We start from the raw sequence: 12821 nt of genomic DNA, 5'->3' as shown, positions 1-12821 counted from the left end.
ATGTCAAGGCCTCAGCACAGGCTCAGGAGCTGATACTGCAACCCGGAGCGGCCCCCATTCTTTGTTTTTTAAAGGCAAAATTTACAAGGTTGAGCCTGGTCACGCGCAGGTGACCAATGGGATTGTAACACACAAGATTGCACAGTCATACCAGACCACAGGCAGGTGGCCAGTGAGGTTACATTTTGTCTCTTAATGGCTGTTTAAATCAGCCCGTTACTTTTGGTTTTAATGGTGCACAAATTCCGAGGGTAAGGCGGAGTTTGCAGTAAGCACGTGCAAAGGAGTTTACAGTAGTCATGTGCAAAAGGTCGAGTTTACCAGTTTACCGTCAGCACCAGGTGTCACCAGTTTGAGACATTACAACCTAACCACTTTATTGGTCATCTTTAACTGAACAATCAAGGGTGGGTTAGGTTGATAAGAGGAGGGGGACCAGAGGCATTCAACTGGGCTGGTTGGAGCCAAGGTCTGGTTAACCTTGTTTAAAGGTTTTTAGTCACCACCCTTAAAGGTCAGTCAAAAATGGAGTCTAAAATCCCTAAAACAAAGGCAAAACCTGGAAAGAAGCTGTACCAACTCGAGTCTCCTCTCAGGGCCTACTTCATTGGAATATGACTCCTCCCAATTCCTTTATAACACTTCTTCTCAGAACTGACCCTACCCCCAAATTCCCATAGTCTACCTACATGTGACTACCCTCTAAAATTTTTTTTTTTTTTTTTTTGGGTCCAGTCGTGGGGCCTGAACTCTGGGCCTGAGCGCTGTCCCTCAGCTCTTCAGCTCAAAACTAGCGCTCTACCACTTGAGCCACAGCACCACTTCCGGCTTTTTTCTTTTTGCTTATGTAGTGATGAGGAATCGAACCCAGGGTCTCAGGCATGCAAGGCAAGCGCTCTACCACTGAGCCAACTTCCCAGCCCTCCTAAAATTGTTTAAATTCAACTTACACCTGTCCATGGCTGCTGCCTCCATTTCTGCTTGGAGCAGCTTTGCAGGTCTGTTCCCTAATAAAGCCTTGAGCCTGTATTTGTCACTCACCTCTCATTTCTTACACCTCTCTTCCCCAAATCAGATAAATGTATATACAAGACACAGGGTATCAAAATCAAACAGGATAAACCAACGTGACAACAGGGAATAAGCAAAAGGAAGAAAAAGGAAACAATTTCATACAGTACATTAAGAAAAACAAAACTAAAAAACCCTCTTGTTTTCCATATCTTAGAGATCATTTCAGTTAGCATCATTTTACATGATCATATGTACATAGTGTAAGGTTTCATTAGGTAGCCGATGAAGAGAAAACCACATGCCATTCAGGTAGGAGAAAAAGTTTATTTACCGAACTGCTGCCCCTCTTGTGCATAGTGGAGAAGCATGGCTGAAAAGGAGGGGTGGGGAGGCGACTCACCTCTGGGCTAGGACTTTTCTAGGCCAGGGACAGGAAGAGGTGTGGCCAGGTGGGGAAAAGGTGTGGCCACACTGGATCTGATTGTGACCTTAGGGTCTGGGACCCTCTTAAGGTCAGATGGGAGGCTTGTGACCAGAGGTGGCTCAGGATGTGACCTAGCCAGAGGGGAAGGTGACTGCTTCCAGGTCTGGCAGTTACCTAGGTAACAGATACTGAGTGGAAACAGCCAAGAGGGAGGGAGGTGCAGACCATACACTTAGCTATTGACCTATTGTGATCCTCTGCTAGGACTTTGAGACTTAATCCTGATCACCTTTTGGGTATGTCACCTGTAAATTGGAAAGCTTAATAATAATACCTTTTCTCAGATTTTGTGATCTTATCCCCTATTTTAGTTTCCTTTTGCATCTCCCATCATTCAGGCTAGCTCCTATTAATTTATATCCTTAACTTTGTGTGTGTGTGTGTGTGTGTGTGTGTCTGTGTCTGTGTGTGCTACTCTTCGAGTTTGAACTCAGGGCCTCGGTAATGTCCCTGAATTTTTGCTCAACTAGCAATCTATCATTTGAGCCATAACTCTACATCTGTCTTTTTATGGTGGTTAATTGGACATGAGTTCAGGCTGGCTTTGAGTCATGATCCTCAGGTCTCAGCCTCCTAAGTAGCTAGGATTACAGGCCTGAGCCACAAGTACCTAGTCCCTTAGCTTTTTTTTTTTTGTTTGTTTGTTTTTTGTTTTTGGTCGGTCGTGGGCCTTCAACTCTGGGCTTGGGTGCTGTCCCTGCAAAGATCAATGAAAGGATTCATCACATCCATGCCAGGGGACCATGAGGAGGCAGGCAGGCACAGGAGAAAGATTATTACAAAGTTTATTAGAGGAGCCATATTTCCCCTGGAGGGAGAGTGCATGGCAGCCTCCACTATAGGTAGCAGCAGGGTCTGGGGGGTAGAAAGTGAGGTAGATGGGAGTTCAGGTGGATCTGGGTGGAGAGAGAGGGGCCAACTATGTGGTAAGAACTCCAGGGCAGGGAGGAGCTCAGGTCTGGGTGGAGCTGATGTCCAAAGGTGGGCAAAAATGCTTATAGTCCTTGTGCTCTTCAGCTCAAGGCCAGTGCTCCACAACTTGAGCCATAGTGCCACTTCCAGTGGTTTATTGAAGATGAGAGTCTCACGGACTTTCTTGCCCAGGCTGGCTTTGAACCTTGATCCTCAGATCTCAGCCTCCTGAGTAGCTAGGATTACAGGTGTGAGCCACCAATGCCTGGCTCCCTTAGCTTTTATTGGTGAATATTTAAGTTGTTTATGTCCTTTATCTTCCTTAAAATGAATAATGAATGTTTAGGTTAGTTGGGAGACATGGCATTTTTTAGTTGGGTTTTGCTATATTCTTTTTTCTTTTTAAACTTTTTTTTCTTTATTTTATGTTTTTTTAAACTTTTTTTTTTTTGGTCATTGGGCTTGAACTCTGGGCCTGGGAACTCTTCAGCTCAAGGCTACCGCTCTACCACTTGAGCCACAGCGACACTTCTAGCATTTTCTGCTTATGTACTGCTGAGGAATCAAACCCAGGGCCCCGTGCATGCAAGGCAAGTACTCTACCACTGAGCCCTGCTATATTCTTGTGTATAATTTTTTTTTTTTTTTTTTGGTCAGTCGTGGGGCCTGAACTCTGGGCCTGGGCACTGTCCCTCAGCTCTTCAGTTCAAGGCTAGTGTTCTACCACTTGAGCCACAGCTCCACTTCCGGCTTTTTTCTTTTTGCTTATGTGGTGCTGAGGAATCAAACCCAGAGCTTCATGCATGTAAGGCAAGCACTCTACCATTGAGCCACCTTCCCAGCCCTGCTATATTCTTAAAAGAACTACAGATAGTTTTCAGCGTTTATTGTTGTTTGTGTTTTGTGCACAGAGTAATGATTATAAGACAGTCTATACCTTGAATATCCTGATTAGAAGTATAGAATTCCTACCAAAACCATGCTGGTGCTCTTCATGTCTGTCCACTTTGGCTTGACAAGGTAATGGTCTTATTATTGTTTTTATTATTGCCAGTCGTGGGGCTTGAACTCAGGGCCTGAGCACTGTCCCTGAGCTTCTTTGGCTTAAGACTAGCACTCTACCACAAAAGCTACAGTACTTCTGGCTTTTTCTGTTTATGTGGTGCTGAGGAATCAAATCCAGGTTTCATGCATGCTAGGCAAGCAATTGTAAGACACATTCCCAGCCCTTTTATTATTTTATTTCTTAAAAATTATTTTTAGTTGTATAAGATTTCAAGTAGTTTATCTTGCTTATTTTGTTTCTGTTTTCGTTTTTTGTCAGTTGTGGGGCTTGAACTCTGGGCCTAGGTGCTGTCCCTCAGCTCTTTAGCTCAAGGCTAGTGCTCTAGAACTTGAGCCACAGCACCACTTCTGGTTTTCTGGTGACTAATTGGAGATGAGAGTCTCATAGAGGCTGGCGCTGGTGGCTCACGCCTGTAATCCTAGCTACTTAGGAGGCTGAGATCTGAGGATCGTGGTCAAAGCCAGCCTGGGCAGGAAAGTTCATGAGACTCTTATCTCCAATAAACCTCTAGAAAACCAGAAGTGGTGCTGTGGCTCAAGCGGTAGAGCGCTCGCCTTGAGCTGAAGAGTACAAGGACAGTGCCCAAGTCCAGAGTTCAAGCCCCATGACTGACCAAAAAAAAAAAAAAGAGTCTCAGACTTCCCTGCCTGGGCTGGCTTTGAACCATGATCCTCAGATCTCAGCCTCCTGAGTAGGTAAGATTACAGGTGTGAGCCACCAGCACCCAACAGTTTATCTTGTTTTTTTTTTTGGTCCAGTCATGGGGCCTGAACTCTGGGCCTGGGCGCTGTCCCTCAGCTCTTCAGCTCAAGGCTAGTGCTGTACCACTTGAGCCACAGCGCCACTTCCGGCTTTTTTCTTTTTGCTTATGTGGTGCTGAGGAATCGAACCCAGGGCCTCAGCATGCAAGGCAAGAGCTCTACCACTGAGATACCTTCCCAGCCCCAGTTTATCTTGTTTTAAGCACATTTAACATTGGGAAAGAGTGACTCAGAACCTGGTGCCCATTGCATTCTAAGGGCTGGAGGGGTATGCTTTCCATGTTTACTAATAGTGGCTAGAAGGATTTTTGAGAGTATTAAGTTAGGAAAATTTCCTTTATTTTGATTTTGGGATAGAAGAATGCAGTATAAAACAAAAAACATTTGGGAATTTCCCCAAAGCTCCCTAGGTCTTAAAAGGATTACACACTCCAAGGCTTGTCAACCTCATTTTTCAATTTAGCCAACTGTGGAAAAAAAGTAATTCTTCCCAACAGAAGCAAGATTTTGTTGTCAAAAGGTAACTATGGGGGCTGGGAAGGTGGCTCAGTGGTAGAGCGCTTGCCTTGCATGCCTGAGGCCCTGGGTTTGATTCCTCAGCACCACATAAGCAAAAAGAAAAAAGCCAGAAGTGGCGCTGTAGCTCAAATGGTAAAGTGCTAGCCTTGAGCTGAAGAGCTAAGGGACAGTGCCCAGGCCCAGAGTTCAGGGCCCACGACCGGACCAAAAAACAAACAAACAAACAAAAAAGGTAACTATGTAGAAGACACTGGCTTCCTCCTTGTTGAGTAGGGAATAGCAGGAACAGGAAAGCAAGCTTGTGTCTTTTTGTTTTTGGTCAGTCATGGGCTTGAATTCAGGGCCTGTGTGCTGTCTCTGAGCTCTTTTGCTCAAAGTTAGAGCCTTGAGCCACAGTTCCATTTCCAGTTTTTGAGTGGTTAATTGGAGATAAGAATCTCATGGGGACAGTACTGTGGCCATAGTACCTAGCCACAGTACCTAAATTACAGCTACCCACAGTACCTATATTATAGGTGTGAGCCATTGGCGCCACAGCGAAAATGGATCTTTTAATGCAGAGCATCTGGATTTCCAGGTTACTTAGTTGATTTTATATAAGTAATAGACCCAAATGAAGAGTCAGGATTTACATTCAACTGTCTGACTTCAAAAATTCACCATGGTGTTTTGGCTCGAGGTTCATATTCTACTACTTGGGCCACACCTCCCTCGGTCCCTCCCTCCTTTCATTCCTCTGTTACTAGTGATTTACTCTTTGTCTTCCTTTATGCCAGACAAGCTCACTATAAGTAAGCTACACCTCCAGTTTTTTTAAAAATTGCAAATAAAGTAAGCTAGGTACTAGTGGTTCACACCTGTAATCCTAGATACTCAGGAGACTGAGATCTGAGGATCTCAGTTCAAAGTAGGCCCAGGCTAGAACAACCATGAGACAAATCTCCAAATAATAACCAAAAAAAGGCACAAGTAGAGCTGTGGCTCAAGTGGTAGAGTATTAGCCTTGAGCAAAAAACTCAGAGATAGGGCCAGGCATTAAAAAAAAAATGTAATTAGAAACTGGATGTTGCTCAGTTGCCCAGGGTAGAACTCTTGATCTTACTATCCTGAATAGCTGGGATTATAAATACATTAGTATCTATCTAAAGAGAGGAGACACACCCATTTCCTCACTTCATTGGCACAAGTGTGTTAGAGCTAAGTACTAGTGGCATACACCTGTAATCCTAGTTATTCAGGAAGCTGAGATCTGAGGACTGAAGCTCCAAGCCAGCCAAGCAAATGAATCTACAAAATGGCAAAGTGTTATGAAACAGATAAAATAGCAAGTTAATAGGGAAGCTTTTACTACCCCATGCATCCTGACTTCTAGTTATTTTTTTCTTTCTGTCTTGACTCAAAGTCCACATGCACTATATCATTTTTGTTTTAAGTATCCATGGAACTAGGACTAGCTAAATAGTGGGATGAACTATGCCACTGGTCTAAGTTTCTGACTTCACCCATTTTTATCTCATGCTTGGAGTCTTCCTCCTGTATTTAAGACAGTAGATAGAACTTAGTAACTTGAAGGGATGGGTGGAATTGAGATAGATAGGTAATAAAAGGATGACACTGATTGAGAATTGACTTGTTGAACTGAAATCCTTCTTTACAATTTAAACAATACAAAAAGGTAAATCTAGAAAAAAAGAGATAGATGTAGGGCTGGGAAATTGGCTCAATGGTAGAGTGATTGCCTCACATGCATGAGGCCCTGGGTTCCTTAGCTCAGTACCACATAAGTAGGAAAAAAAAGCCGGAAGTGATGCTATGTCTCAAGTGGTAGAGCGCTAGCTTTGAGCTGAAGAGCTGAGGGACAGCTCAGGCCTAGAGTTCAGGCCAAAATAAAATAAAATAAAATAAATGAATAAAAAATAAAAAAGAGATAGATATAGAAAATGACTATTATTAGCCAAAACAACTGAAATAGTAGAAAATAAAGCTTGGAGTTTTGGTAGCAACGTCTTTTGGAAAACTGTGCCAAGGGGTCAGTTTAACATTTATTTTCTTTTGTTTCAGGCTGAAGGTGAAAACTACTGAGGAAGACCTGGATGTTCTGCACCCTGTGTATCAGCCCAGAAATAGCCCTATAAAGGGGTCTGCATCTGTGGATCCCTTAAAAATCAAATGGGCTTTAATTTGGACATTCTCAATAGGAAGGGTTTAACAATTAACTTTATAGTCAGGTACTTTGATCAAGGTATACTACCTTAGGGTCTTTGCATTATACAATGTCCTTTTTTCCCTCCCCCACCAACCCCACTAAGCTTTTGGCTTTGGGTGGTTAATTAGAGATAAGAATCTCAGACTTGGGCTGGGAAGGTGGCTCAGTGGTAGAGCGCTTGGCTTGCATGCATGAGGCCCTGGGTTCAATTCCTCAGCACCACATAAGCAAAAAGAAAAAGGCCGGAAGTGGCGCTGTGGCTCAAGTGGTAGAGTGCTAGCCTTGAGCTGAAGAGCTGAGGGACAGCGCCCAGGCCCAGAGTTCAGGCCCCAGGACGAGACCCAAAAAAAAAAAGCAACTGAGACTTTGGGCTGGAAAGGTGGCTCAGTGGTAGAGTGCTTGCCTTGCATGTATGAGGCCCTGGGTTCGATTCCTTAGCACCACATAAGCAAAAAGAAAAAAGCCGGAAGTGGCACTGTGGCTCGAGTGGTAGAGCGCTAGCCTTGAGCTGAAGAGCTGAGGGACAGCGCCCAGACCCAGAGTTCAGGCCCCACGACCGAACCCCCCCCAAAAAAAAAATAGTTATGATTGACAGATAGTACATGTTTTAAAGAAATTCTTTTGTTAGCTTTTTTTTTTTTTTTCTGTGAAGGTATTATATTTGTACTGTATGAGAGCATGTTGCTTTGAGCAATTAAAATATGGTGTGACTGAGGAGTTTGAAGTTTTAATGGCTATATGTAGTGAGCAGTTATTAGCAGGCAGCTATAGACTCTAGGGCTTGAATTTGGGGTCTGAGCACTGTCCCTTAGTACTTGCTAAAGGCTAGCGTTTTACCACTTGAGCCAAGCTCCACTTCTGGCTTTTTGGTCATTAATTGGGGATAAGAATCTCATGAACTTTTCCCGCCTAGAATCACTTTGAGCCATAATCTTCAGGTTTCAGCCTCCTGAGTAGCTAGAACTATAGGGGATAGGATTAGTGGTTTAAAACCTGCTTTTTTTTCTTCAGGGTGTCTTTTTTGTTAACGTACTGTTTTGTGTGAAAGTGGGTCTCATGTAGCTACACTAGGCTTGAACTCATAATTCACCAGTCTGAGAGCAATCTTCCCTATAAGTAAATTCTTTTCTTTTTAGTTGTTGTTTGTGAGGCCATAACTAAGGGCCTGGACATTGTCCCTGAGCTTTTTTGCCCAAGGCTAGTGCTGTATTACTTTGAGCCACAGAAACACTTCTGGTTTTCTGGCTTGGAGTCTCACAGACTTTCTTGCCTGCACTGGCTTTGAGCTTTGATCCTCAGCCTCTTGAGTAGCTAGGATAACAGGTGTGAGCCACCAGTGCCTGGCTCACTTTTATTTTTTGTGTGGTCAATTGAGATAGGAATCTGTCTCATGGGGACTTTTCTGCCTAGGCTTGCTTGGAACTGTAATCCTCAGATCTTAGCCTTTTTAGTAACTAGGATTACAGGCATGAGCCACTGGTGCCTGGCTCAATACAATGAAACCCAACCCATTCCTTCAATTTCCTTAATTTTATATACACACACAGACACACACACACACATGCACGCACGCATGTATTTTTATGCAATTGAGGATTGCAACTTTATTCTCCAGTTTTACATTTTTTATTTAATATCTTATTGTTATTAAAGTGTAGCACAGAGGGATTACCATATCCAGTTATGGTTTTTTTTTTAATGTCTGCATGGTTTTGAAATGAAACATGGTAAAAATGTAATTGTGATTTTGTAGCTGAGAAGCTTAAATAATCATATATACAAAAAGAAAAAGTATGGTTAGTGATTTAGGTGAAGAAAGATTTAGGAAACAGTATGAAAATCGCTTACATTATTGAACTGCAAGCCCAGTGTGTATTTTACCTACAAATTCAGATTATATTTGGCTCTGGATGAGATAAGAGCTCTTATTGCCATCTTGTGGTCAACTAGGGTTCAAAATTATGTATTTTCCTATCTTAAGCTGTTTCACCAGTAATCCTAGCTGCTAAGAAGACAGGTCAGGAGGTTTCCAGTTTGAGGCCAGCTAGAGCAAAAGGTTAAGGGCTTTCATCTCAACAAATAAATTAGGCCTGAGCCTTACTCCTATAATCCCGTTCATGCAGGTAAGTATAGGTGGGAGGATTGCTTTCGGTCTTAGCACCACCACAGTTAAAAACATGAGACCTTATGGGAAAAACAACTAAAGCAAAAAAGGGTTAGGAGCATGGTTCAATTGATAGGTCCTGAATTCAAATCAAAGTACTGCCTTACTTGCCTCTCTAAAGTTTTGTTATGGCTTTGTTTTTGGAGGGGAAATTAGTTTGTTGTGGCAGAATTACTAAAAGTAAAAGGTTAAAGCAATATTGTCTTAGCAATTAAAATGTTTTAAAAACTTGTTTTGGCTTATCTGGCTTCTTTGCATACTTATTGTGAAATGGTTGACTTATATAGCCTTTTACAGGTTGGATAGCTTTACTGTATAATTTTATTTGATCTTTAAAAATTCCTTAAGCTCGTCACTGGTGACTCATGCCTATAATCCTAGAGGCTGAGATCTGAGGGTTATAATTCAAAACCAGCTTGGGCAGGAAAGTACATGAGGCTTTTATCTCTAATTAACCACCAGAAAACCAGAAGTGGCACTGTGGCTCCAAGTGGTAGATTGCTAGCCTTAAGCAAAAGAGCTCAGGAAGGGCTGGGTAGGTGGCTCAGTAGTAGAGCACTTGCCTTGCATGCCTGAGGCCCTGGGTTTGATTCCTCAGCAACACATAAGCAAAAAGAAAAAAGCCGGAAGTGGCGCTGTGGCTCAAAGTGGTAAAGCGCTAGTCTTGAGCTGAAGAGCTGAGGAACAGTGCCCAGGCCCAGAGTTCAGACCCCATGACCGGACCCCCCCCCCAAAAAAAAATGGTGAGCTTGGGTACTTTAAAAGTCATTGAATTCAAATAATTTTTCTTACTAAATGGAGATTTAAATAAAGGAAAGGCAGTAACTTTACTTTTCTTCATGTTTTGATGTGGAGTATGCTGGTATGAATTATGAATTTTTACCTTTGTATATTTACTTTTTTCCCCCCAGAGATGATACTAGATGGCTGTTTCTGTTATTCAACCTGATTTCTAGAATGAAGTTGACATTCATTTGATATCAGAGGTAATTGTAAGATTATAAAAACACACATTTTGTTTTCCCTTGAAAGGTATGAATCCGCTCAGTGTTAGTGTGGCTGAAATTTTGTAGTTGAGGAAGATCCCAGTTCAATCCTTGCTGTATGTTTTTCTGGTTGACTGAAAAAGAATCAGAGTGTTTGCCCTTATTCATTTCCAGTTTGCCATGATGAAATGCATGTTAGTCCGTGTTTCAGCTGATCTACCTGATGTTAAACACATGTTCTGAGCAGACAAAAGCCAAGGGCAATGATTAAAATTGAATTCAGCTTGTTAGTCTCTGGAGTGTAGCCTGTGGTGACACATAAATCCTATATCTTGGAATTATGAATCTGGCACTATGACCTGGACTTTGCACTTTAATCTTTGGGATAATCTCTGAGACAGCTAAGGTCTAAAATTTTAAGCACTACAAAAAGGAAAAGCCACTAGTAACTGTTCTATCAGTTATTTATGTTGACAGTTTGTATTTTATCAGTCTCTAAGATTACTTATAAATCATAAATGGCTATACTATAGTCAGTTAAAGGTTATGATAGATTTATTGAAATGGACTTTTCATGACATATGAATTTTTTTTTATTGTAAAGATACTATACAGAGGGTTACAGTTACATGAGTGAGGTAATGAGTACACTTCCTCTTGAACATTGTTACCCCCTCCATTGTTTTCCCCCTACCATCCCCTCCCTCCCCCCCTTCCCCGAGGTTCTTTTTTTTTTATTGTGATTAAGTGATTACATAATTTCCGGAATTTCACAGTATTGTGGAATAATGATGCTCATTTAAAGTCACAAGTTCATTCTAACTTTCCTGGAGCAAATTGTCTATCACAGTCTGTAACATATAACGGTGTTCACATGTTATATACCATATATGTGATCAGCAGCATGGGGATATTTAGTAGTGGTTCAACCAGATGAGTGGGAGTTCTTTGTTTCTTAAATCCTGTTAGTGACATATGAATTTAAAAATAGTTTATAGACCAATAATATATTTCTGCCTAAATTATTTTTTTTCCGTTTTTTTTTTTTTTCCTGTCAGCTGTGGGTCTTGTCCTGGGTGCTTTCCCTGAGATCTTCAGCTCAAGGTGAACAGTTTATCAATTGAGCCGAAGCACCATTTCCTGTTTTTCTGGAGGTTAATTGGAGATAAGAGTCTCAGACTTTCTTGTGACATATTTCTTCTTAGTCTCCTAACTTTGGTTTGTTTTTTTTGGGGGGGGGGTCTGGTCGTGGGGCTTGAACTCTGGGCCTGGGCGCTGTCCCTCAGCTCTTCAGCTCAAGGCTAGCACTTGAGCCACAGCGCCACTTCCGGCTTTTTTCTTTTTGCTAATGTGGTGCTGAGGAATCGAACCCAGGGCCTCAGGCATGCAAGGCAAGCGCTCTACCACTGAGCCACTTTCCCAGCCCCTTAGTCTCTTAACTTTATGTCTTAAAATATGATATTATCTGACTTAAGGGGTGATTATTGGAAAGATTGAATTAAAGAAATGTATGGAGTGTAGAATACTATAAAGCATTGTAATGCTGTATAAATGTTAGCTATTTTATTATCAGTTCATGTGTATATTAGATTGTATGGTAATAGGACTATATATCTGTATCTATAGTTTCAATAGCATTTTTTTGAAAAATTTTTTAATTTTATTAATTTTATTTTTTTTGTTGGTCGTGGGGCTTGAACTCTGGGCCTGGGGCGCTGTCCTTGAGCTCTTCAGCTCAATGCCAGCGCTCTACCACTTGAGCCACAGTGCTACTTCCGGCTTCCTAGTGGTTTATTGGAGATAGGAGTCTCATGGTCTTTCCTGCCCGGGCTGGCTTTGAACCTCCATCCTCAGATCTCAGCCCCCTGAGTAGCTAGGTTTAGAGGCGTGAGCCACCGGCGCCCGGCTCAATACCATTTTCTTTTTTTTTTTTCTTTTGGGTCCGGTCGTGGGGCCGGAACCTGGGCCTGGGCGCTGTCCCTCAGCTCTTCAGCTCAAGGCTAGCGCTCTACCACTTGAGCCACAGTGCCACTTCCGGCTTTTTTCTTTTTGCTTATGTGGTGCTGAGAAATTGAACCCAGGGCCTCAGGCATGCAAGGCAAGCGCTTAACCACTGAGCCACCTTCCCAGCCCTCAATTCCATTTTCTTAGTTGATCTTTTTTGACATTAACTTGTTTTTTTTACTAGCTATATCAAATAATCAGTAATGCTGTCTTCTAGTTCTTTATTATTATTATTATTAAATTGTGGTAAGTGGTTACAATTCCATAATTCAGGTTGTAAGTACAATGCTTCTTGGGTAATGTCACCCTTTCCTTCACTTTCTCTTCTAGTTCTTATTTAAGTGTAATGATTCCTATCATAGAAGAGCATTTCTGGTATTTTTATTTTTATAAGTGTTTCTTAAAAATAGGTAAGTTGGAGATAAACTTTGAATGGCTGGTCCTTTCACTGCTTGGAGCTTAGGCAGTGGGGTTTTGGTCCATCGTATACAAAAGTGGCTTGTCTTCACTCAGGGCACCATGAAGACAGGGTGGCTGTCCATTAGGACCTTCTGATTTTTGCAGAGTCAAACAAAAAGCAGGTAGTAATTCTAGATTTTAAATGTACCTTTGAGCTGGTGCTGGTGGCTCAGGCCCTGTAATCCTATAAGAGGCTTAGATCTAAGGATCACAGTTTTAAACCAGCTCAGAAGGAAAGTCTCTGAG

The 12821-nt window shown here is 42.1% G+C and overlaps 1 protein-coding gene and 2 non-coding genes across 16 annotated transcripts in view; all 3 read left to right on the top strand.

Moving 5' to 3' along the window:
* Ccnb1ip1 (cyclin B1 interacting protein 1) overlaps positions 1-12821 on the top strand; it is a 30889-nt gene that overhangs the window by 4854 nt on the left and 13214 nt on the right. For 6 of the 14 annotated variants that reach the window (XM_042701128.1, XM_042701131.1, XM_042701117.1 and 3 more), the window contains exons 1-3: positions 3331-3430; positions 6818-6998; positions 10038-10112. The gene's annotated coding sequence lies outside the window, so the exon portion shown is untranslated. Of the gene's footprint in view, positions 1-3330; positions 3431-6817; positions 6999-9001; positions 9086-10037; positions 10113-11170; positions 11217-11248; positions 11267-12821 lie in introns of those variants that run through there. The other 8 variants (XM_042701125.1, XM_042701127.1, XM_042701119.1 and 5 more) reach the window with 6 other exon arrangements.
* LOC122126636 lies at positions 10285-10362 on the top strand. The gene has a single exon (XR_006150985.1). It is a non-coding gene; the product is annotated as a small nucleolar RNA SNORD126 (small nucleolar RNA).
* LOC122126635 lies at positions 12546-12692 on the top strand. The gene has a single exon (XR_006150984.1). It is a non-coding gene; the product is annotated as a small nucleolar RNA SNORA79 (small nucleolar RNA).

Source organism: Dipodomys spectabilis, unplaced genomic scaffold (genome assembly GCF_019054845.1).
Source record: "Dipodomys spectabilis isolate Male_0828 unplaced genomic scaffold, ASM1905484v1 ptg000286l, whole genome shotgun sequence".
Lineage (NCBI taxonomy): Eukaryota > Metazoa > Chordata > Mammalia > Rodentia > Heteromyidae > Dipodomys > Dipodomys spectabilis.
This window is presented reverse-complemented; position numbering and strand designations above follow the sequence as displayed.